This window comes from Leuciscus leuciscus (genome assembly GCF_965113295.1).
Source record: "Leuciscus leuciscus genome assembly, chromosome: 14".
Taxonomy (NCBI): Eukaryota; Metazoa; Chordata; class Actinopteri; order Cypriniformes; family Leuciscidae; genus Leuciscus; species Leuciscus leuciscus.
This window is the reverse complement of record NC_138738.1, coordinates 40,059,417-40,086,963: the sequence shown is the minus strand read 5'-3', so window position 1 is coordinate 40,086,963 and position 27,547 is coordinate 40,059,417. Positions and strand designations below refer to the sequence as shown.

Below are 27,547 nucleotides of genomic sequence, written 5' to 3'. Positions count from 1 at the left end.
ACATTATTAAAGTTAAAGCTTATTTAGCGATATCAGCCGAATGGCTTAGTGCAGGTGCTAATGGATCAAGGTTGATCAGTTTGCCCTTCTTATTTGTAATGAAAGTCTTCTTTGGTCAATGGTTGCTTGGTCAATGATTGACTCCGGCTGCTGCTTCAGCTTGACACGGGTGATGACATCCTCATCATTGCTCCTGTTGTCCTCATCTGTTGACAGAAAAGACATGCAGGTGTGTTAGGTGTGTGTCAGCTCTGTCTGCTAAACGTAATAGTTCTGTTATTGTTCCATATGGATCAACAGCATTCATAGTTCCCATGTACCAGTAGGCCAGTCTCTCAGTCACACACACAATCACACGTAAACGTGATCTGGCCTTTGAGACATTAACAAATCCACCACCACTCTGTACAACAGAAGGGTGAGCTTTAATACTTCATACTTCAATGTATATGTAATGAGTGATTATAATCAAGGTATTAATCAATATTTTTCCTTCTAAATATCAAATGAGTTAAATGACTTCTCTGGGGATTTTACTTTGTTATAGAAGTTACCAGTGTGATTACTGAAATGTTCTTTTCATGTATTCTTTAATGTCTGTGTTTGATATCTGAATGCAGTAACAGTGCTTGCTCATTTAGCCCGGCTTCCAGAAATGAAATATGGATTTGTTTTGTGTTTGAGAAAGGTCTTCAACGTGTTAAAACATAGGGTCATTGAAGCCAATAGTTTAAGGGACCATTTCTTTGTTAAAGCCTTACTTTCCAGTTAGACTAAAGTGTAGCTCTCCTTGAGAGAAAGAATGCATTATCTTGATGTTTTGAGAGGACTCTCCTGTTTATAGTTAGAGCCTGGCCAAATCCAACCTTAGAGAAGCTGTGTGTCGGTGTGTGTGTGTTAATCTTCTTGGTTACAGGTTAAGGAACCACTGGCATTATTGGAGATTGACTGAGTTATTGTTCTGGACATGCTGGCGCCCAGCAATGCAGATCTGTGACCTGGAAGGTCACGACGTGTCTAACTTCAGGGTCTGAGTGTCAGCGGCATAATCGATAGAGATATGCTTCCGTCTATATGTATATGTGTGGAAAATTACTATGTTTATCTATTTCTTAGCCAATCAGAAACTGCAACCTGAATAAAGGACGTAGCTTAGACCTTGGTGAAGGGTATAACTGCTGTGTGTGTGTGTGTGGTGTAGGATATAACTGCTGTGATCTTTGTAACTGTAAGTGGGGCGGCCTACGAACTACTGTGTGAGTCTTGAAGCTGAACTTCTGCTGATGAAACTGCAAACTATCTTCAGTAAAACTTTTCTTTAATTTATTATAATTCTGACTCCGGGGTCTTCTTTCAAACATCTGGTCCTTGTGTCCTAAACTGTTACTCCCCTAACACACTGAAAACAGTTGAATGTTGTGTTGTGTGTCCTCACCCGTGGGTCTGTGACTCCAGTGGCCTCTCTGATTTGCTGGAAAGCTTCCTCAAAAGGAGAGATGGCTTCCACTTCTTCTACTGCGTTGGCCTCGCTGCTCAGCTCGTCGGGGAGCTATTTTTCAACATTGATAATAATAAGAAAGGTTACTTGAGCACCAAATCCATATTAGAATGATTTCTGAAGAATCATGTGACATTGAAGACTGTATATGATGCTGAAAATATAGCTTTGCATCACAGGCATAAATTATATACTTAAATAGAAAACAGTTATTTTAAATTGTAATAACATATTTCGCAACATTACTTTATTTCTCATCAAATAAATGCAGCTTTGGTGAGCAAAAGAGACTTAATATCGTAATTATTCCAAGCTTTTGACCGGAAGTGTATATACTTATAAATAGTTGAATTGTCTATTTTATTTTATTGTTGTGAGCTTTGCAGCATGCTAACACAAAGCTCTATTAACATCAATTGCGAGTCCAGTCTCCTGTGCACTTCACATGAGAAGTGCTATTAGTATGACACACATATCTTTATGCTTATTAGAGTATTACATTGTTATCTGATGTGTGATGGATGATGCTCGCTCTTCTCTTCCTCTCCTTTGCCTGAGCAATCCTCTCCTCCTGCTGCTTCTTGTAGAGGGAGAGGATTTTCTCTCGCTTTCTGCGCTCTCTGCACACTAGGGCTGCATCTAACGATTATTTTTGTTGTCGATTAATCTATCGATTATTTCTTCGATTAGTCGACTAATCTAACGATTATTTTTCCGATTAATCTAATGATTATTTTTGGGATTAGCTGATTTATCCATTGGCAAACTTTCCAATAAATAATAAGTACAACAATATATCAGCTGTATTTTGAAGAGGGTAGTGCATCTGTATATTATTTTAACATGAAATCTATGAATGATGACAAAAAAAATATTCTTTCAGAAAGGGTAATTGTCATTTTATTATGAAATATGCGAACAGGAAGCATTTTAAACTTTATTTTTAACTAATGGTACTATTGAAAAAAATGTAAGATACACAGGCCTATTTAGGAAATGTGTTTACTATAATCTGTTATTAATTACCGTAGTGGGAGTATGATTTACTCAATTAACTTGTCCGAAAATGCACTTGTGTTTATCTGCAAAAAGGTTCACATACAATAGATTGCAGCCTATAGGCTACTGTTAATGTTAATATAACGTTAGTCGTTTGTTTTTAAAGTCTACATTAGAGACCTGCGCAGGACGGATTTCTCCCTTAATAATTCCTAAAAACAGGGTTGCCAACTCTCACGCATCTCGCGTGACAGTCACGCATTCAGCCTCAATCTCACGCTCTCACGCTCAACAAAGAAATCTCACGCAAAAATAGACATTCTTCTGTGCTCTATTTTTTTTTCACTCATGTGCACTAAATTTCAGAATTACTATAAACAATTCAGGCTCTTAACTACTGGATGGACCACTAGTTATGGCGCAAATTAGTTAAAAATCTCCCAGAACCTAGAGCGAGCACGCATGCGAGACTGTCGTCCAAACCAACCGATAGCGCGCGCACGCACGGCAGAGAGGGAAAGTCTTACAACTGCGCATTTTATCAGTTGCGGCGCCTTCATCTATAGTCTACACTGCAGCACGACGTATATTCACATCAAATGTTAACGCAGAGGAACGGGACACTGCAGTTCACAAAAGTTCATTATTTGCATGTGCTTTAAAGCCTTGCCGGTTAAACATGTCATTCGCTGCTGATGCGCTGTTCAAATATGCGCTTTACTGAGCGCGTACACTCGACGCGCACATGCACTAAAAAAGCCTGTTACTGGACTAAGTTATCTTGTGAGTCTAATATTGCGCTAATACTGTCAAATACAGACAATGTTTACATAAACAAAGTTGGTTATGTCTAAAGTGAAAGCAAACAGAGAAAATTAATTAAAATTTGCTTGTCATATATATATGCGTGTATATTAGACGCGTCGCGTGCAGTTCTTACAGAGACAGTAGCCCTAATAATAAACATGCTGCCGCTTGTTCTTAAAGAGATAGTTCACCCAAAACCAAACAGTTGCTGGTCCCCATTGACATACATAGTAGGAAAAAAATATACTATGGAAGTCACAGGGGTACATCAACTGTTTGGTTACTGACATTCTTTCAAATAACGTTTATTTTCAACAGAAGAAAGAAACTTATTCAGGTTTAAAACAACTTAAGAGAGTAAATTATGACTTTTTGGGGGGAGAACTATCCCTTTAATGTTAATAAAACAACAAAACACAGAGGAAATCATTCACTGCTCTTGACTGAGAACTTTAAGTCTTTTGTGTTTTATTTTCATATTTGTCCATTTAATTACTTTCTTCAATTCTACTGTTAAATACACCTATAGCTGAAAAAATAAAGCACTGTTTATTTCATTTGTATATTAAGTTGTGTATGTGTAATATGTATCTCTGTTCTTAATTTTTAATAACAAAGAAAATAGTGACAAAGATTTTAGCTTCGCCACTTTGACCTAAATGTCTGCCATTCTTTTTTATTTTATATTTTGTTACCTATATTTTGTTATAAGGCTTTGTTTTTAAAATAGGGACATTAGTTTGGCTGTAATGCTCAGTCACATGCAAAATAGTAAAACCAACATGAAAAAGAATCATGATAAAATCGTGATTTTTTCTGAAAAACAAAACAAAAATTGTGATATTATTGCCATATCGCCCACCCCAGGTGTAAAAAAGTGCCTAGATGTGCTTAGATGCTAAAAATGTGTTATTATTGATCATTATATCACACTACAATTAAACATAATGAAACATTCATTTGAATTGAAATTGTTTTATTAGCTTAGCTAATATTATTTATTAGCTTTTTCTAGAGATTGCAGTCATGCATGACATGGTGAAAAATGACTTGAAATAATACTGAAAATAGGTTAAGATGAATGTTAAAGGTGTGCTCCCTAAAAGCACAAGTGGCCCCTGCCTGCCCCCCCCCCCCCCCCCCCCCCCCCAGTTAGCCCCCCCCCCCCCCCCCCCCCGTCGGAGAAGTCTCACTCCGAGCTAAACTGAAAAGTTGGCAACCCTGTAAAAAGCTGACATCTCAGTTCATCGCGATCTCACAGATTAACTCTGTTATTATCAATGAAACTGGCTGCACAATGAATCTTTCATAATAGCTACACTTTGTTTGCTATAATCAGATGATTTGCCAGTATGCAGAATTCAGCACTGAACAAAAAGTCCATTTTGAGCGGTGAGGGGATTCTAGCATAAATGCATCTGATTGGCGTTCAAGAAATCAACACATATGTCTGTGATTGGCTACATTGTTCAACGCTGCAAACATGTTATAAATAGATAGAGACTCTGGCCTGTAAATCGTTTCTATTTTGTTTTAGTTGTTCTTGTTGCTTTTGTCAAACAGATGAATGACAATTTATTCGTTTTTAGATGTTCAATGTATAGATAATTCTATTTTGCGGGAGTTCCGCGAATCGTTTTATTCTCCCGCAACCAGCACACACACGAGTGCATTACCGCCCGCGCCCGGCCATCAGATCTATGTTCCCGGCTCCCGCGCCGCACTCTGTTGCGTTGTGACCCGCGGGAGTGCAGGTCTCTAGTCTACATGTGCATACACAACTTTTAAAAACTGGCAAATGAAAGCTTCGTTAACAGATTTAAGTTTAAGTTATAAATTAAAGTCCATTTTATTGTCACCGAATGGGGCATAGTTTGCATAGTGAAAGCACCTTTCTGTTCGGCCGTAGTGGTAAAGTATTCCCATACTTTGGATGATCGTGGTCTGTCATTTTCACCATGAGAGGGAGCAGAAGCCGCCATTACTCGATATTTAAACGTAAATAATTACGCGTCGACGCATTTCATGCGTGTCGACGTATTTTCATAGTCGACGTAATCGATGACTTCGACGCGTCGTTGCGGCCCTTTTTTTTTTTTTATTTATTTTTTTTTTTTTTTATTTTTATTTTTTATTATTATTATTATTTTTTTTTTTTTTTTTTTTTTATTGCATAACACATTTGATACAATTTGCTAAAAAATAAACTGATCTTGTAATACAAAATTCATTTAAGTACAGTTCACGTTTTCAAAAGGAATAAAAAAAAATAAAAAAAATAAATAAAAAAAAGTAACAAATACACATCAGCCAATAGAGAATTGAGACCAACATCATACAAGTAGGCTAACAAATAATCTGTATAAAAATTATAAATAACATAAAAGTACACAGCCAGAGTATCAGACAGTAAATATCAGTTAAATTAATTATAAAGTTAACTTAGATAAGTATTGCATACATTTTGATGCTGATTTACCATCTAATCCAGAGATACAGTCTATATAATTTTTTAAGTCAAGCTTAAAAACATTGAAAAGAGGTATGTTCTTCATAAATTTCGATTTATGAATAAAGAATTTTCCAAGCAAAATTAATAAGTTGACTATATATTGTACAAAGGAGTTTGAGTCAGAAAAGTAAAAGAAGACGTCAAAATTAGATAAGTGTATGTTTGAGCCAAGTTGTCCATTAATGAAACACTGTATATCATTCCACAGAGAAGAGCTATGTGAACAGCTATAGAATAAATGGTCTAACGTTTCTGTTTCCAGAGAGCAGAAGCTACATTTTTCCTCTACAGTAGGGATAAATTTAGAAATAATCTTGTTACAGGGGTAATAATGGTGAAGAATTTTAAATGATATTTCTTTTACTTTGTTTGTGATTAAAAATGTATGTGGGTTACTCCATGCTCTATTCCAGTTAATATGTTCATACAAGGGGGACCATTTGTACCTGGAGGCAGGGATAGATTTTGCACATAAAAGGTTTTTTATTACTTTGTTGTTGACTTTTCTGTCTAGAAAAGATAGACCATTTATTGAAACACTGCTGGAGAAAGATATATTAATTTGATCCAAATCTGTCTCATCTCTAAGTAGGGTGATGATCCCATGGGGTATAGCTCTGGTTACAATATCAAATTCTTTTCTTGGAGGATGGAAATTAAATTTATGTGTGAAGTCATCATAAGTTAAAATTTGATTTGAGTTATTTAATAATTGGGATACCAGAATAATATCATGTTTAAACCAGTTTTCTATAAAGAGAGTCTTGTTTCTATATATTATGTTCATGTTGTTCCAGATAAAACATTTGTGAGGGGAGAAATTGTGTTTGTACAAAAGTGACCAACAAGTTAGAGCCTGTTTATGGAAGTTTGACAGTTTGACTGGCAGTCTGTTGATGGAGTATGGGCATTGAAGTAAGAATGTGATTTTACCAAGTTTTTCAAAGATAAAGTTTGGCACAATGTTCCACAAACTGTTTGGATTTTTTAGAAATCTTTTAATCCATTTGATTTTTAATATCTCATTGAAAAGTGAGAAGTCAATTACAGATAACCCCCCGTCCTCAATTTTATTAGTCAAGATGTTTTTCCGGATTTTATGGGGTTTCTTCCTCCATATAAAGTTATATAATAGTTTGTCTAGATTGGCACATTGGAATTTAGGTATTTCTATTGATGTAAATAAATATGCTGCTCGTGAGAGACCTTCTGCTTTAGAAAGAAGAACCCTGCCATACGTAGATATATCTCTTGCGAGCCAAGAGTCAAACTTTTTATTAATAGAGTCATGTAGTAATGAGATATTACTCTCTGTCATCAACTTGTGATTATGACTGATTTTTATTCCAAGATAAGTTACTAAATTATTTATATTTATGCCACATATTTGACCCAAATGCTTATTTTTAAGAGAAAACAGCTCACATTTTGAAAGATTTAGATTCAAGCCTGAGCTTTCAGCAAATTGGTTTACAATATTTAGTGCAACTCCTATTTGGGATTCATTTTTTAGAAACAGGGTTGTGTCATCCGCCAGCTGTGAAATTTTTATTTCTCTTTCATTTAAAGAAATTCCTTTGAATGAACTCTTGTGGATTAAATCACAGAGAATCTGAGCCACAATCAAAAATAGAAGAGGCGAGGTGGGGCAGCCTTGGCGGATACCTTTGTTAATGTAAAATCTGGGTGAAGTTCCATTAGCCAATTTAACACAACTGTTTCCTCCCATGTACAGAGTTTTTACAGCATTAATAAAATTCTTACCAAAATTAAAAAAGTTTAAAGTATCAAAAATAAATTTGTGGCTTATCGTGTCAAAGGCTTTCTGAAAGTCTAAGAATAAAATCAGGTGTTCATCATCTAGAAAGTCTTTGTATTCAATTAGATCCAAAACTAAGCGAATGTTATTGGCTATGTGACGATCTTTCATGAAACCAGATTGGCATTCATCAATTAAAGTGTGTAGTTTAGATTTGAGACGTTTTGCTAAGATAGAAGCTAGAATCTTATAGTCATTATTTAGCAATGTAATGGGACGCCAATTTTCGATTAATAGAGAGTCTTTGTGAGGTTTTGGAATAAGTGTTATGACACCTTGCCTCAGAGAAGGAGGAAGCTCCCCTCTGTCAAGAGATTCTTTGAAGACAGCCAGAAGAAATGTACCTAGTGACTCAGAGAAACATTTATACAACTCAGAGGTCAGGCCATCACAGCCTGGTGACTTATTGTTCTTTAATTGAGCTATTCCCCAAATAATCTCCTCAAGAGTTATGCCCTGGCAGCAGATTTTATTATATTCTGCATCTACACATTTAGGCGAGTTAATCAAGCTAAAGATTTCCTCTGGATCTTTGAGATTAATATCTTTTGAGTAAAGTTTTTCATAAAAAGCACTTATATAGTTTGATATCTCTTTACTATCCTCGCTAATCTTTTCCCCAATGTCAAGTTTTCTTATAGAATTGATTTCATTTCTTCTTTTTTCCATGTTAAAGAAATATCTGCTGTTTTTCTCACCCCGTTCCATCCAATTCCTACGTGACCTTATAAAAGCTCCTTTCGCTTTGTTCTCATATAAAATATCTAGTTGATTTTGTAATTCTAATAAGGTATTATTATCTTCTTGGCTCAAATGCTCTTTTTCAGTAAGTTTGTTAATATTATTGATTAGCGTGCAAGTTACATTTTTCTTTTTGTGTGCCAATATCTTACCATAACCTGAGCAGACGCCTCTAATTTTCGTCGTTGCGGCCCTACTGCACACCTTCTCGTCCTGAAGCTGCAGCTCAGCCTGGACACACACACACACACACACACACACACACACACACACACACATCTTAATGAAATGAGGCATTTATAGAGCGCTCTCCCCTCAACCACCACCAGTGTGCAGCATCCACTGTCAGAACAATGGCGCCAGTGCGCTCACCACACACCAGCTATAGGTGGAGAGGAGAGAGAGTGATAAAGCCAATTGAAAGCATGAGGATTCTTATTCGTAGGCCATGATTGATAAAGGCCAATGGAGGGAATTTGGGCAGGACACCGGAGTTACACCCCTACTCTTTACGAGAAGCATTACTTGCACAACCTTTACCATGGCACACTTACACGTATGCTTGCTTTATTATCTCATTACATTTTTTGGTTACACTTTATTTTACGGTGTCATTGTTACAGTGTAATTATATATTTAAGTACTGAGTAATATTAATTAAGTGCAAGTACTTACTATAGGGTTAGGATTAGGGTTTGATTGAGGGTTAGTTGCATGTAATTATGCATAATTAACTGTTAATACTATTGTAAGTACATGTAACATATGTAACAAGGACACTGTAAAATAAAGTGTTACCCATTTTTTTTTTATCATTTATTAAATGCTTTGTCTTTACCATGGCTGCATCCTTTGAGAAGTGAGCGTCACCGTTCGTGACCTGCAGTTCTTTGAGCACTTGTGTCTGCCGGTGGATCTCTGCCTCCATCCTGTCCAGCCGTGGCTGAAATGTAAAACTGTCTCCCTGAAGAAACAAATAAGAGGATAATCATAAATGTTTATTTACCATGATGCTGTTCAAAAGATTGGGGTCGCTAAGAGTTTTAATCTTAAAGGGATTATTCACCCAAAACTGAAAATTCTGTCATTATTTACTCACCCTCATGTGGTTCCAAACCCATAAGACTTTCGTTCATCTTCGGAACACAAATGAAGATATTTTTCTGTCCCTCTATTGACAGCCTATGCAACTACCACTTTCAAGCCCCAGAAAGGGAATAAGTAATCACCGAAAAAGCACCGTGGCGCATGTGTGTTGTTGTTGCATGAACGCATGCTGGAGATTAATATTTTGTAAATAAGGTGGTAAATTATGTTTGTTTTTTTCGCAATATTTAATATTATTATATATTAGAATATTAAGAATATTTATTTTAAATATTTTTAAAAGATTACTTTAATGATGTCTATACTACCTTTCTGGGGCTTGAAAGTGGTAGTTGCGTAGCTGTCAATGGAGGGACAGAAAGCTCTCAGATTTCATAAAAAAGATCTTAATCTTGTGTTCCGAAGATGAAGAGTAATTAATGACAGAATTTTCAATTTTAGCTGAACTAACCCTTTAATGAAAGAAGTCTCTTATGCACACCTGTACAATTTAAAATAACTGTTTTCTATTTTAATCTATTTTATAATGTAATTTTTTCCTGTGATCAAAGCTGAATTTTCAGCAGCCATTCTTCATTCCCAGTGTCACATGATCCTTCAGAAATCATTCTAATATGCTGATTTGGTGCTCAAGAAACATTTATGATTATTATAAGAATATATTTTGAATGGTATGGATGAGTGTCATTGGATACATTGGATTGCTTAAATTTTCAACATTAAATATATGGGGTATCATGCTTTATAATACACATCTGTGTGGGTTTATGTGTGTGTGCTGTGTCAGTCTGTACATGAACCAGTTCATCTGTTCTTTCTCAGATACCTGTAGTTTGTCCTTCTCTTTGAGGTATCCTCGCATTACGTTCTTTGCTTCATGACGTTTCAGCTGCGCTTCCTCCAATCTGTTTTCCAGAATGCGCAATTTCTATAAAACAAGCACACAAGTTCATTCATTTTCTTGCTTGAACTAACATATTTAATTGTGCTCATCGATACAGGGTGGCTAAACACTCTGCTTCCCACTAATCAAGACAGAGGGGAAGACGAAAGACTTGAGAGAAGGAAGAAGAGCATTTACAATGGAAGAATGACCACTTAGGGAAACTTATGGCAGAGTTCCCTTCTTTACTCTAATTCTCATTATGATGTGCAAAAAAATCGTATTCTCGTGAATTGTTTAGATTATATAATAATAATGGTGATAATAAAACTGTGGGCATGGTTTACAGTAATTACAGTAAGGAGAAATTGGGACAAAAATGATTTGACTGGAAAAAAAGGCTCAATATTCTTACTGCTTTTTTTCCTTTCGATTTTGGGAGGAAACCTGGACAATTCTTAAATTGTAAGATTCACCAGTGTTCATTCAAAATAAAAAAAAGAGACAATTTCTACCTTTTCCTCGTCTAGTTCCTGGTTGTCAGGCAGAGGCTTCATGCTCTCGTACTGGCGCTTCAACTCCTCCAAACGCTGCCTCTGTGTGTCAGTGGTTTGTTTCAAAGCATTCAGCTTCTTCGCTTTATCACAAACCTCCTTCTCCAGCACCGTCAGAGCCGACTGCACAACAAAAATGACTGTCAACCACAACTGATATGCAGGTGATTCTGTAACCACTGGATAGTACAAGTGAAAGAAGTGGAAAAAGGTTTTTAAATAACTGATATAAAGGTTCATTTAACCTCACCTTAACGGGCATGTTCCTAAATGATTCATTCTCCATCCCACGGTCTTGAAAAACATCCTTGGTTACTTGTTCCTCTCCCTGGAACAACCAAGACCAAGATATGCATCAAATACAGCTATAACGTGACTTAAATGATATGGATATGTTTTAACATTACATATGTGTGTGTGTTCATAATGTCTGACCTCAGCCAGTTTCTTGCGCATGTTTTCATTCGCATGCTGCAACGTGATCTCATGAGAATACGTGTGTATTTTTACGTAAAGTGTAATTCTACCATACGTACATTTACTTACGTTTTATACACACAGAAACGTATAATACTGACGTATTTACAGCACTAAAACGTAAAATATTTACGTATTAACAGCACAAAAACGTAAATTATTGATTATTGATTATTGAGAGTAAATTCAACCCAGGGTCCTTTGCACCATGACCTCAAGCATTCCAGGGGTGTTTGGCTTGAGGTCATGGTGCAAAGGACCCTGGGTTGAATTTACTCTGAACCATCCCTTTAATTTTATGAAGAATACTTTCTGTGCACCAAAAAAAACAAAATGTCAACTTTATTCAGTAATTTCTTCCCTTCTGTATCAGTCTCCAACGCACATTCACGAGAGCACCACGACGCATGCGCGGCCTCGCGTGCATCTTCCTCTGCTTGTAGGTTATATGTCAGAACGCCAGCTGCTGCGTCATCACCACACACACACACGTGTCGTGGTGCTCTCGTGAACGCGCATCGGAGACTGATACATAGTATAGGTGTTTTAGAATGTTTTTTTTTTTTATGTTTTTTTTAGAAACTGTATAAGAAAAATTCATTAAGTGTCCAGGGATGTTTTCTCTGTAGTTAGTGATTAAGGAAATGTTTTTACATTCAAATGATGCATGCATGAAATGTCTGAGCATTCCTCTTGGTCTCTGGCAGATGAAGGGTCCGACACCACAGCTGACTCCAGACTCAGAAGAACAAACACTGCAGCTGATGTCTGAGGCTGAGCAGAAACTGATGCTGCTGAAGGAGGAACTACAGGGCAAAGATCTGGCAACCATCCTGAAGGAGATAGAGGAAGAGGAGGTGAGGAACAATGATTAGTCAAGTTGCTGTTATTGTATTTTGGGTTGTTGAATATTTGTAACTATTGAAACATTGACTGTTTTGTTTACTTTAGGAATATATGTCATATTTAACTTTTTTGGAAGTTCTAAAATAACGCTGACTAATATTACTAATATGTTGTTTATTTCATGCCCCTTTGCAGTTCCCTCGTCCCGGTTACTAACGTAACCTAGCTTACCTGGCCAGCTTACGCTATGAGAAAACTCCATTTCTCGAGAATATTGAAGCCAAATCTTTAAAACGCAGTGCAGCTGCACAGCATACACAGATAAACAGCGAGTACGGTCATTGGCTGTGCTGCGGCAACTGCACGAATCTATGGCGAGGCAGCTCAGACTCACGAACCAATTCCAGGTTATAAAACCTCATAAATGTGGACGGCGAGGCCCAGCCTGCCACCACACATATCTTCAATGGGTATTCCACTTGACCAAGCCCAAGACGAGGCCATGCCTCTCGTGGAATGAGCTCTGACCCCTTGGTGCGGCCGCCAAAGCATACGAAAAACTGTTCCGACTGTCAGAATGCTCCCGATAAACTCTGAGAGCCCTGACGGGACAGAGTAAATTCGTGTCTCTTTCATCCTCTGGTGAGCGAAGAGCTGCGAGTGAAATAACCTGTGCTCTGAACGGAGTCGAGAGCATTTTAGGAATATAACCATACCTTGGCTTGAGGACGGCTCTGGAGTCGTTAGGCCCAAACTCAAGGCAGGACGCGCTCACTGATAGCACATGTAAATCGCCCACTCTCTTGACTGAAGCGAGCGCCAGAAAAAGAGCGGTTTTGAACGAGAGGTGCTTCAGGTCCGCACACCGAAGCGGCTCAAACGGTGCACCCTTCAATGCTTCCAGGACCGTGGAGAGGTCCCAGATAGGCACAGAGGGGGGTCGCGGAGAGTTTAGCCTCCTTGCCCCTTTAAGGAAGCGCACAATGTTCCTTCCTAGTGATTGTCCGGCCACAAGAGCATGAGATGATGTTATGGCCGCCACATTTACTTTGAGCGTGGAGGGGGTGCGACCCGCGTTCAAGAGCTCTTGCAAAAAAAACCAGTACACTTGGTACTTTGCATGAGTCGGGGTCCAAGCTCCGTGCTGCGCACCAGCCAGAGAACACCACCCATTTCTGAGCATAGAAGTGCCTAGTTGAGGGGGCTCCTGCTTCAGTGATGGTTTTTAGCACCCTATGCAGGAGACACCCAGGTACCCGTTGAGGGGCCATACATGAAGGGCCCACAAGTCGGGACGGGGATGCCAGATTTTCCCGTTCGCCTGCGTGAGGAGATCTCTTCTCAGCGGAATTAGCCATGGGGCTGTTTCCAGCAGTTGTGTCAACTCGGAGAACCATAACTGGGTCTGGAAGACCCAGCACTGCACACTTGCTTTCCCTGATCTGTTCGATGACTTGTGGTAGCATCGTGACCGGAGGAAATGCATATAACGGGCGGCTCGGCCAGTCGTGGGCAAGCGCGTCCTTGCTCTTTGAGAAAAATCCTCTTCTTAATATCATTCATTCATCTTTGTCATCAGGATACGTACCAAAAACTTTTAAGCTGGCTATGATTAAACCGCTTGTTAAAAAAACGCAACTCAACTTGATCGTACAGAATTAGTCAATTACAGGCCGATCTCGAATCTACCTTTTCTTTCAAAGATACTAGAAAAGGCGGTATCCTCACAACTATGTTCCTTTTTAGAAAGAAATGATATCTGCGAGGATTTTCAGTCAGGATTTAGACCGTACCATAGTACTGAGACTGCTCTCATAAGAGTTACAAATGATTTGCTCTTATCATCCAATCGTGGTTGTATCTCTCTATTAGTGTTACTCGATCTTAGTGCTGCATTTGATACTATTGACCACAACATTCTTTTAAATAGACTCGAAAATTATGTTGGCATTAATGGAATTGCATGAGCACGGTTTAAATCATACTTATCCGACCGTTATCCGTTTGTAGCAGTAAATGAAGAGATGTCTCATCGATCACAAGTTCACTATGGCGTACCACAAGGCTCAGTACTAGGACCGTTGCTTTTCACTCTGTACATGCTACCCTTGGGAGATATCATTAGGAAGCATGGAATTAGTTTTCACTGTTATGCTGATGATACTCAGCTCTATATTTCTTCACGCCCTGATGAAACTTACTAATTCACAAAATTAACGGAATGCATAGGTGATATAAAAAATTGGATGACTAGTAATTTCCTACTACTTAATTCTGAAAAAACAGATTCTATTTATTAGACAAAAAATGTCCTCACGTAATAATCTAGAATACTGTCTAACACTTGATGGCTGCTCTGTTAAGTCTTCGTCGTCGGTTAGGAACCTGGGTGTGCTCTTTGATACCAATCTTTCATTTGAAAGTCACGTGTCTAGTATCTGTAAAACCGCATGCGGAACAATTAGTCCATGCGTTCATGACATCAAGGCTAGATTGTTGTAATGCTATTATGGGTGGTTGCCCTGCACGCTTAATATTCAAATTACAGCTGGTCCAAAACGCAGCAGCTAGAGTTCTTACCAGAACCAGAAAGTATGACCATATTAGCCCGGTTCTGTCAACACTGCACTGGCTCCCTATTAAACATTGTATACATTTTAAAATATTGCTGATTACTTACAAAGCACTAAATGGTTTAGCTCCGCAGTACTTGAGCGAGCTCTTAACGCATTATAGTCCTTCACGTCTATTGCAATCTCAAAATTCCGGCCAGTTGATAATACCTTTTAACACCAAAACTTTGGAACAGTCTTCCTAACATTGTCCGGGAAGCAGACACACTCTGTCAGTTCAGAGCTAGACTAAAAACACATCTCTTTGACCTAGCATACACATAACACATTATAGACTTTTATAATTCAATGTTAGGCTGCATAGATTAGGTCAGCCGGAACCGGGAACACTTCCCATAAATCCTGATGTACTCGTTACATCATAAGAAGAATGGCGTCTACGCTAATATTAGTCTCTCTGTTTAGTACGATGGTTAGAAACTTTGTTAGAAGCTTAACTTTTTGTCATCTCTCTTCATTGTTAATTTTAAAACAACAGGGAAGACTTGGCCTGTGTAAAGTCTACATCATTTCCTAGTAAAATTATCACTCAAGGTATTGTTGCACAGTCACGCTCTCCTGACTTCATCCGGTTCAACAACTTTGCCATGATTATTATATTATTATAATATAGAATTGGCTGTCTGCAGTTTTACATGTATCCCCTCATGCCCATGGTGTTTGATTGGTAGGCAGACAGGCTCTTTAAGCCCATACATTTATACTGTGCAATATTTCTATAGATGACCAGGGGAACGCTGCCTGTGTAACTTCGGGTTCACCTCATCTCCCTGACTCAGTTACTCAAGGTATTATTTAAATGTGGTGCCGTGTCCATCACTAGACACACTTGCTAATGTGCAATCAACACTTACATTATGTTTGGTTAGACATAGAAAGCATAGAAAGAAGCTGGATGTATCTTGTTTTTAACAAGCATGTTAATGAAAACAATCTAACTTGATTTTTAGCAGATCTAAAGGCAATTTATTATCACACACATTTTGTCTACACAAGTTCCAGCTTGTTTGGCGATTTTGAACAGCAACATCTCTTCCTGCAAGTAATTTTTTTTATCTTCTAATCTTTGTTTTAATTGTTCAGGTGTCTGTGTTTCATCAAGGCGGTGTGTGAAGAGACGACAACGCAGTACTGAAGTGTCAACCAGTCTCTCCGTTTACTGAAGTGAGGTGGACCCCGGCCGTATCCAGATCAGATGGTGGATCTGCACCTGGACCCAACCATGACGCATCCCTGAAGTGCCAGCCTCATCAGCCCTGTGAAGGCCTCATCGACACGACCAATCTGACCTCTGACCTGTAACGCTGCCTGGATCATAATCATACACTGTTCGCTCGTTGGCTAGAGGAGAACTGGCCCCCGACTGAGCCTGGGTTCTCCCAAGGTTTTTTTCTCCATTCTGTCACTGATGGAGTTTTGGTTCCTTGCCACTGTTGCCTTTGCTTTTGGCTTGCTTAGTTGGGGACATTTAATATTCAACAATATTATTGATCTGCCTTAATAAGTATAATAAATAATAAATATCGTTTTCTGGTGGACGATGATGCAATTTTCTTCTAGAAACAAACTTTGTTGTATTATTTTCATGTTATCAATGTGAAGCTGCTTTGATACAATCTGTATTGTAAAAAGCGCTATATAAATAAAGGTGATTTGACTTGACTTGACCATGGTCTGAGGAGGAGATGTCAGGATTCACTTTTATTTTCCTTCATTCATTTTTACAATGCTGTCCTTTGTTAAGGAACGGATTCTTGAGGTGACCAAATCAAATAAAGTTCAGTGATTCAACTAATGTTGTTTTGTGTATTAATAATGACAAACCTAGATTATTAAATGCAGATGAATCAAGTTTAGTAGTCAAACATAATGAAATCAACTAATGAGCTAAATATACTTGGTGAGACCTCAGCAACTTGCGATCCTATCCACAATCTCCACCAAACAACAAAAGAGCAAGCATTATTATAATAATGTGATTAGGTTGTCTGAGAGAATTGAGGTTGCTTGTATTGAGACTATAACCCTACGCTCCACAAATAGGACTGGTTGAAGGGGAGTGTGTAAGTGCATTTTCTTTTAAAACTTTGACAATGTCAATCAAGACATTAAAGCATGGAGGCCTTCAAGTTACTTATTAGGCTATTTAGGCTTCGTTCTCCTTTATATGTTGCTGCTTTTTATGTTCTTGTTGCATTCTATAAACCCTTACTATTAAAATTGCTAGTAAAGCTGATGAACTCTGATAGAAAGTGAAACTTTTTAAATAGGTTTTAACATATACCCTCATCACTTTGTGTAATTTGTGACAATATCCCAAAGTAGATAAACTTGTTTTTGAAGAGTGGGTTGGTAAGGAGCAAGTGTAGTTAGTAATATTTGGAGAAATGAGATTCCTTTATGCATGTTGTTGATGTTAAAAGTCCAGGTCATTTCTAAAGGTAGATTTTATGCACTATAACCTATTAATCGGACTGGTGATAACGTGAAAAAATACGTGAAAACGTTCTGATTTGACATCTTTATGCATGGGAAAAAGAGGCAAGAAGAAAGTTAAACAAGTTTGGCTTGACACCATGTCTTCCGACGCATCTGGCTCAACTGATCAATTTGAGAATTCAGCATCAGCCTCGAGTAGTGCTGGATTTAAACTTAAGAAAGATACCGAATCACAGTGGTTTGACACATGTCCAAATTTCGACAATGAGGTTGTTGTCACATCCCTCCCCAGATAGCAACATTGTTTCGGCCCAGATCCGGCCCACATATGGCACTTGTGGAATGCAGATCTGGCCCACATGCAGCGTGGAATGACGGCCCTTGGGTGGCCCACTCCTGTTTGCCAGATCTGGGCCACAAGCAGGCCATAGCAATGCCACATGTCAGCCAAGAGCAAAGAAATAAACCAGAACTGGACCTTATCTGAGCCACAAAGTCTGTGTGTATTAAATGTGGAGTCATTTAACAGTGATTGGTGTTTCCATCAGGCGCGTAGCCAGTAATGGGCCAGGGCGGCACTGGCCCGCCCACATTACTCACTGGCCCGCCCAGGCAAGTTTGATCAAAATACATTTTTAGTTTCTTTTTATTATTCAAATGTATTTAAGAAAATATATTAATATAATCCTGATTTATTGTTGACTGGTGTGTGTGTTTAATTTGTTTTCCGAATAAAATGGAACTGTTGAAGCAAGTTGTATAAACTCTCTCTCCGGAAAGTAATTGGTTGCTATGGTTGCTATAGACTCTCTGGGCGGCGGGCTCTGGGCTAATTTTGGTAACTTAGCTGCTTTTTAGCCAAAAAGTTATTTGAAAAAAGAACTCTGTGACTCTTTGGACTATGATGAGACCATTTCTGTTTTCAGCACTAAACCCAGGCACTTACGTCTTGTTTTGTAGAATGAAAACAACAAAGGTAGGCCTGTTGTTTAACTAATTTCCTTAATTTTTGCCCGTGAAGTGATTTAACCCATTCAGACCCTGCGTCCATTACAATGGACATCACATGTCAACCCCCCTTTTTTTTTTTACTTCTGGAGCATTTCACCTAGTTTAAAGCCTGCAGTCCATTAGATTGGATGCTTGTCATCCAATCAAATGGCAGTAAAGCTCTGCATGTAGTAATTATTAAAAAAAAACACTACTTTGAAGAGAAGCATGTCAGCACTTCACTCCAAACACAGAAGCAAGCAACATTTTCTATGGTTTTATTTAAATTTTTTGATATGTTTGTCAGTATTTCATAGTTTGTATGTAAAATAGAAAGATTGAACTTATTAATTAAAGTTAAAAATCGATTGTAGAATTTCAAATTTTAAATCAGGATTTTTTCAAATGTGTCTGTCCATTAGAATGGACAGTGGGTTCAAAAGCCTGTTACTGAAATCACATTCCAGTAATTGAAGTCCAGTAATGCTGATTGAAATTTCTTATATAAAAAATCTATATCACAGTACCAATACATTTTTTTTACTTTTTCATATGCAGAATATATAGTTCTTGAAGTGCTTGAACATATAGCTGATGGAAGTATCTCAGATGTTGACTTTATGTGGAGTGATGATGAGGAAGATGGAGATGTAAGAAAAATATCCGTATTTAAAACTTTATAAAGTAAAATGACTAGCTTCCGGCGAAACTGTACAAAACATACAGATTTGACATAAATCTAAAGCGTAACTTGAAAATGAATCATTTTTCTTACACAAACGCATCGCTTCGCTTCAGAAGGCCTTTATTTACCTTCAAGAGCCGCATGGAGCACTTTTATCATGGATGGATGCACTTTTATGGACTTTCAACAGAAACAACCATTCACTGCCATTATAAAGCTTGGAAGCCAGGACATTTTTTAATATAACTCCGATTGTATTCGTCTGAAAGAAGAACAATGTCATACACCTAGGATGGCTTGAGGGTGAGTAAATCATGGGCCAATTTAAATTTTTGGGTGAACTATCCCTTTATAGGTATAGTACACCCAAAAATTATATTTGTCATCACTTACTCATCCTTATGTTGTTCCAAATCTGTATGAGTTTCTTTATTCGGCTGAACACAAAAGAAGATATTTTGAAGAATGTCGGTAACTAGACAGTTGACAGTATAGCCATTGATTTCCATATTTTTTCCCATTATAGCCTATATTTCCTAATAACTACATATTATATTATGATATAATATTATCATTATTAGTAATTATTTTGAAAATTACAATAATATTTATCAGTAATGTATCAATATAGATATTACAGTACAACACCGTATAATTAATTACAGCAAAAGCAGATCAAATGACGAAATACAGTACAAATCCAGTAAAGTACTATTTGGTAGTTTACAGTACTGATCTTGTGTACTGTAAAGTGAATTACAGTAGTTACTGGAAATCGAAATACATGCATCATGCATGGCAACCGTGCTGCCATAATGTACTGTAGAAATACAAGAAATCGTTAACAGAGAAATTGTTTCAAAGATGCACACAGTAAATTACTCTAAAGTGAATGCGTTGATTGATTCCTAGGTTTATTTTGTTATAAATAAACAAATGTGCGATCTATAAAGCAAAAACCTTACAATTAAAGTTGAAATGTTGTAATGTTCAAGTTTTTGATCTAAAAAAAGAAAGATGCGCAAAGAAAATGACTCTAACATGACCATATTGATTGATTCTAAGATATTTAGTTTGTTACAAACAATGTGCAATCTATAAAACAAAAACCTCAAAATTAAAGTTGAAATGGTATACTGTTGGAAAGTTTTTGACCTTGAGAAAAAGCTTTAAGTATATACTAACAATTTTTATGTTTATTATTTAATTTTATGTTGGTACATTTTTGTGAAGTACACCTGTTTTGACCTGACGTCCATTGAAATGGACAAAAAAAATTACAATTAAAGCCAAACATTTTTAAAAAAATTTTTATTTGTTCTCATTTATAGAAGCCTCATGAGCTGGGAAAATGTACTTTTATATTTTTCAGAAACTTAAAACATAATTCAGGTCTGAAGTGATTTAAGGCGAGACACGGCAGGCAAAAACATAGGGTTTTTTTTTCACTGGTCAATTTTGAGATTTTTGGCCATTTGTCTTCAATGCCTTCTTTCAGACTTGTGGTGAAAAAAAGTCCAAAATACACATTTTGGTCTTTATTTTACTACATTTTGTCTATTTGCGTCTGTAGATTTCTCCTAAATTCAACAAAAGTTGGCGTTCGCGTTCTAAATCAATATGTTGCTCCGCCATCGCTTCTGCACCCTTATTGCTGGTGGTTTTTCCAGCCTAATTACTGAGCTCTGTTGGTTGAACATGATGATTAGACAGTGTTTTGTTATTGCCTTTGCCGAATATTGCAAAATAAAGGTGTAACTGTTTTTGCAGTTTGTCTATTCTTTTTTTCTAATCTCTAAGGTTTAATTATTTAAGTCATTTTTTTTTTCTAGGAAAAACTATAGGCCCACTCACTTTTTCACTGGCCCGCCCAAAATACAATTTCTGCCTACGCCACTGGATATATGGTTCAAAGCTCACAAACATATTGGTGATACACCTTCTATTTCTCAGTTCTCTCCTATCTGGAGTAATGCACAGTTCACTCCGGGCAGGGCAGACGGCGGTTTAGTTTATAATATAATAAATATTCATAAAAATGCCTGGCGTCAATAAGCAAGCTATTCAGCGAAATGTTTCCGAGCTCCAGCGAAAAATTCAACTTCTGGGTAACTTAAGTTTTTTATTACAGATTTCGCCAATTAAGCTGAAACAGTTAACGTTAACTTAAAACCTGCTTAAATAGTCAGTAATATTGCGGCAGTAGTGGAATAATGAGTATTTCAATTGTTTTCTTATTATTGCTCTTATTAATAATGTATTCTCAAGGATGGCAATGTTGTGTTGTAATGTCAGCCTGGAGTTATTATATAGCAAAGTTGCTTCTATAGCTGTTTAATACATTTATATTACCTTTAAATTGAATAAAGAGCTCAGTAAAATTGTCTACAGAAAGTTAATATTGCATTAATTAAACCCAACTTCGCATGAATGTTTCTCTCTGTCCACTAGAGAGAGAAAGAAGCGCGAATTTCGAAAGCTCTCAGTCTGTCATCGAGAGGAACAGAGAAACCATCTGGCAGCTGAAACATGCGAATGAAAACATGCGCAAGAAACTGGCTGAGGTCAGACATTATGAACACACACACACATATGTAATGTTAAAACATATCCATATCATTTAAGTCACGTTATAGCTGTATTTGATGCATATCTTGGTCTTGGTTGTTCCAGGGAGAGGAACAAGTAACCAAGGATGTTTTTCAAGACCGTGGGATGGAGAATGAATCATTTAGGAACATGCCCGTTAAGGTGAGGTTAAATGAACCTTTATATCAGTTATTTAAAAACCTTTTTCCACTTCTTTCACTTGTACTATCCAGTGGTTACAGAATCACCTGCATATCAGTTGTGGTTGACAGTCATTTTTGTTGTGCAGTCGGCTCTGACGGTGCTGGAGAAGGAGGTTTGTGATAAAGCGAAGAAGCTGAATGCTTTGAAACAAACCACTGACACACAGAGGCAGCGTTTGGAGGAGTTGAAGCGCCAGTACGAGAGCATGAAGCCTCTGCCTGACAACCAGGAACTAGACGAGGAAAAGGTAGAAATTGTCTCTTTTTTTTATTTTGAATGAACACTGGTGAATCTTACAATTTAAGAATTGTCCAGGTTTCCTCCCAAAATCGAAAGGAAAAAAAGCAGTAAGAATATTGAGCCTTTTTTTCCAGTCAAATCATTTTTGTCCCAATTTCTCCTTACTGTAATTACTGTAAACCATGCCCACAGTTTTATTATCACCATTATTATTATATAATCTAAACAATTCACGAGAATACGATTTTTTTGCACATCATAATGAGAATTAGAGTAAAGAAGGGAACTCTGCCATAAGTTTCCCTAAGTGGTCATTCTTCCATTGTAAATGCTCTTCTTCCTTCTCTCAAGTCTTTCGTCTTCCCCTCTGTCTTGATTAGTGGGAAGCAGAGTGTTTAGCCACCCTGTATCGATGAGCACAATTAAATATGTTAGTTCAAGCAAGAAAATGAAAGAACTTGTGTGCTTGTTTTATAGAAATTGCGCATTCTGGAAAACAGATTGGAGGAAGCGCAGCTGAAACGTCATGAAGCAAAGAACGTAATGCGAGGATACCTCAAAGAGAAGGACAAACTACAGGTATCTGAGAAAGAACAGATGAACTGGTTCATGTACAGACTGACACAGCACACACACATAAACCCACACAGATGTGTATTATAAAGCATGATACCCCATATATTTAATGTTGAAAATTTAAGCAATCCAATGTATCCAATGACACTCATCCATACCATTCAAAATATATTCTTATAATAATCATAAATGTTTCTTGAGCACCAAATCAGCATATTAGAATGATTTCTGAAGGATCATGTGACACTGGGAATGAAGAATGGCTGCTGAAAATTCAGCTTTGATCACAGGAAAAAATTACATTATAAAATAGATTAAAATAGAAAACAGTTATTTTAAATTGTACAGGTGTGCATAAGAGACTTCTTTCATTAAAGGGTTAGTTCAGCTAAAATTGAAAATTCTGTCATTAATTACTCTTCATCTTCGGAACACAAATTAAGATCTTTTTTATGAAATCTGAGAGCTTTCTGTCCCTCCATTGACAGCTACGCAACTACCACTTTCAAGCCCCAGAAAGGTAGTATAGACATCATTAAAGTAATCTTTTAAAAATATTTAAAATAAATATTCTTAATATTCTAATATATAATAATATTAAATATTGCGAAAAAAACAAACATAATTTACCACCTTATTTACAAAATATTAATCTCCAGCATGCGTTCATGCAACAACAACACACATGCGCCACGGTGCTTTTTCGGTGATTACTTATTCCCTTTCTGGGGCTTGAAAGTGGTAGTTGCATAGGCTGTCAATAGAGGGACAGAAAAATATCTTCATTTGTGTTCCGAAGATGAACGAAAGTCTTATGGGTTTGGAACCACATGAGGGTGAGTAAATAATGACAGAATTTTCAGTTTTGGGTGAATAATCCCTTTAAGATTAAAACTCTTAGCGACCCCAATCTTTTGAACAGCATCATGGTAAATAAACATTTATGATTATCCTCTTATTTGTTTCTTCAGGGAGACAGTTTTACATTTCAGCCACGGCTGGACAGGATGGAGGCAGAGATCCACCGGCAGACACAAGTGCTCAAAGAACTGCAGGTCACGAACGGTGACGCTCACTTCTCAAAGGATGCAGCCATGGTAAAGACAAAGCATTTAATAAATGATTAAAAAAAAATGGGTAACACTTTATTTTACAGTGTCCTTGTTACATATGTTACATGTACTTACAATAGTATTAACAGTTAATTATGCATAATTACATGCAACTAACCCTCAATCAAACCCTAATCCTAACCCTATAGTAAGTACTTGCACTTAATTAATATTACTCAGTACTTAAATATATAATTACACTGTAACAATGACACCGTAAAATAAAGTGTAACCAAAAAATGTAATGAGATAATAAAGCAAGCATACGTGTAAGTGTGCCATGGTAAAGGTTGTGCAAGTAATGCTTCTCGTAAAGAGTAGGGGTGTAACTCCGGTGTCCTGCCCAAATTCCCTCCATTGGCCTTTATCAATCATGGCCTACGAATAAGAATCCTCATGCTTTCAATTGGCTTTATCACTCTCTCTCCTCTCCACCTATAGCTGGTGTGTGGTGAGCGCACTGGCGCCATTGTTCTGACAGTGGATGCTGCACACTGGTGGTGGTTGAGGGGAGAGCGCTCTATAAATGCCTCATTTCATTAAGATGTGTGTGTGTGTGTGTGTGTGTGTGTCCAGGCTGAGCTGCAGCTTCAGGACGAGAAGGTGTGCAGTCTGCACTCAATGAAAATTGGTAAATCCCCTGGTATTGACGGGCTTTCAGTAGAATTCTATCTTCACTTTTGGGAGTTTATTAAATTGCCTTTATTTCATATGTATAAGGAATGCATCAGTCAGGGAGAGATGACCTCTACAATGAAACAGGGAGTTATATCCCTTATACCCAAGTCAAGCAAGGACCCTTTATTAATTGACAATTGGCGGCCTTTTACTCTTTTAACATTAGATTATAAAATGTTAGCCTCTGTTTATGCTAAAAGATTACGTACTGGTCTAAATAACATTATTTCAGAATCTCAGTCGGGCTTCATGAAAGGCCGTCACATATCTAATAATAAAAGGTTAGTATTAGATGTGCTAGATTACTCTAATTTAATTCACTCAGATGGTCTCATACTTTTTCTTGATTTTCAAAAAGCTTTTGATTCCTTAGAACACACATTTCTTTTTCGCACTCTAGAGTTATTTGGATTCGGTAAATCATTTATTGATACTGTAACCATGTTTTATAGAGATATTAACAGCTCAGTGATCGTTAACTTTGATACATCCAAAAGGTTTGACATCCATCGTGGAGTCAGACAGGGCTGTTTTTATTTCTTTTAGCCACTGAACTACTTTGTCTAAGGATTAACCAAAATGAAAGTTTGACAGGAATCTCTATATTTGATCGAGAGTTTAAAATTGCACAGTTAGCTGACGACACCACACTATTCTTGGAGGATAAAAAACAGTTACCTAATGCTCTGGAATTGGTGGAACAATTTTCTTGTGCTTCGGGTCTAAAACTTAACATTTCGAAACGTGAAATTATCTCAATTCATGATATAGATGAGACATCATTGGAGGGGATCCCAGTTAAAAACTGTGTAAAATATCTATATCACTAAAAATCCAGTTGGATTTTTTAAACTTTTCTGATTTAAACTTTTACCGACTTTTACTTTTCTTTTAAACTTTTCTGATAAAATGACAAAAACTAAAAACATCTTTAACATCTGGCTTCAGAGAGATCTTTCATTATACGGTAGAGTCCTTTTATCTAAGGTGGAAGGGCTCTCTCGCTTTGTATACCCTGCTCTTTCTTTGTTTATCAATGATAAAGCTATAAGGGAAATTAACAAAATATTTTTGGATTTTATTTGGAAAAATAGGCCTCACAAATTGAAAAAAGAAGTACTCTCTAATTCCAGAGGTGAAGGTGGCCTTGACTTTTTAGATTTTGCTGATACTATAAACACCTTTAAAGTAAACTGGCTGAAAAGATGCCTTGTGAATCCAGTGTCGTTATGGTTTTTCATTCCTAATAATATCTTCAACAAACTCGGTGGCCTGTCTTTCCTATTAAAGTGTAACTTTTTACCTAGCAAGTTACCCATCTCCTTATCTAACTTTCATCAGCAATGCCTTCTCTCGTGGAAATTGTGTTTTGTCCATTGCTTTCCCCCCCACAAAGTTCTCCTTTGGAATAACGCGGATATAACCGTTAGAAATAAATCTCTCTTTTTCCCTAGATGGTTTAACAATAATTTTAATTGCATTCTATCTGTCTTTGATGATTCTGGTCATATTCTAACTTACAAGCAATTTTTGAATCACCATAACTTTCATACTAACGGTATTCATACTATATAGAACGTGTGGTGAAGTATCCGGTCACTCTGAAGTGATGGGTCCGGGCTGAGGACCCAAGCAATCCGATTGGTTCAAAGCACGTTTTATGGGTAATCGCTTTAGTGCCTGCTTACAAATCAACCAAAATCACTTTATTATAGAAGACGTTTGTACTACGTTATAACGAGTCATTAATGTATTTAATGTATTTTAAATTATACGTTTCATATACTAGTATTTAACCCTGCCCTGCAGACATGTATGGGCACCTTTTGAGGACACCTAATAAAAGTGGTGGAGATCAGGCAAGACGTGGTGCTATAACTGTCAAAAAAAGCTTTCCTAAGTAAATTGCCTGTATTGGCTGTAAATGGTATTTTCCATCAATCATCTAAGTTTATTTGTTTATGTGGATCCCCATTAGCCACTACCTAGGCAGTGTCTACTCTTCCTGGGGTCCCAACAAGTAAAAAATACAAAACTACATGTAATCAACAACAATAAAAAGTCAAGTCAATGAAACATACTAACCCAACATTCATTCCAAATATCAAAATCAACAATTTACTATATATAGTGTCATTAAATGTTCCTTTAAATATTTTTTAAAAACTACTTTTTCTTGTAAAAATGTGTAATATATCAATGGTAAATCATTCCATATTTTCATTCCTCTATACATTACAGTCCGTTGTTTACCAGTGGTTTTCGAAACAGGAAATAAAAAACATCCCTTTTATTCATCCTGGTGTAAAAAATATGACTAGTACTACTATACAAAAGTTGGGAGTACAGGACATTAGGAACTCTAGACACAGAAATAATTCTTATAAAATAAAGCAGAGACAATCCTTCACCAGTGCATTCTTGGTATATTAGCTCTTCTACAACAGTTTAAATTGAGTCGTGTTGCTCTGTTCTGGACAAATTTAATTAATTTCTTTCTTTTTTTTCTTTACTTGATGCACTCGATCACACCACTGGGCAATAGCACGCGATTCATCCAATCACTGATTGTGCTGCAGTGACTGACACCCCTGAGAGCCAACAGTAGCGGCATATTCATAAGGCCCGCCCACAGGTCGCGCCCGCGCTGCTGTCCTCATGAGCAGAGGGAAGGGAATCAGATGAGAACAGATCAGATGAGACAGCAGAACGGAGCATTTCTCCAGAAACTCCTTCTACTAAATGATAATCATAATCTATCGGGAAATGTGATTGTGTGCACTTGGAAACTTTGGATGCATCAGCCTGGAGTGTTGTCGTCAGAGTGAGAAAGGTGAAGTGGAAATCGGAGTAAAGATTTAGTGGATCCCAGAGTGATAATCTTTATTGAATAATCTTCTTTAATTGAATATATAATGCAATCTCGTTTTGATGAGTGACTTTTTTTTTTTTATCATATGTTATCTTATGAAAGATATGTCAATTTCAGAAATGATTTGATATGAGCTGAGTCGAGTAGGCCGCACTCACAGCGCGAGCTGAACTAGTTAGCCGTGGGCTAAAGCTACCACGTGTAAAGGCCAATTTATACTTCTGCGTCGAGTGTACGCCGTAGTGTGCGCGTCAGGGTACGGCGAAGGGTACGACGTATGGTACAC

General features: G+C 37.2%; 2 long non-coding RNA genes across 2 annotated transcripts; one reads left to right on the top strand and one right to left on the bottom strand.

Annotated features, from left to right (window-relative positions):
• Positions 1-5,363, bottom strand: LOC309474000. Its single transcript, XR_014197164.1, has 3 exons — positions 5,196-5,363; positions 1,436-1,549; positions 1-206 (listed from the first exon to the last, which is right to left on the bottom strand). It is a non-coding gene; the product is annotated as an uncharacterized lncRNA (long non-coding RNA).
• A 6,224-nt stretch (positions 5,364-11,587) lies between these two features.
• On the top strand, positions 11,588-16,667 carry LOC309473990. Its single transcript, XR_014197151.1, has 3 exons — positions 11,588-12,254; positions 15,599-15,664; positions 15,960-16,667. It is a non-coding gene; the product is annotated as an uncharacterized lncRNA (long non-coding RNA).
• The last annotated feature ends 10,880 nt before the right edge of the window (positions 16,668-27,547 follow it).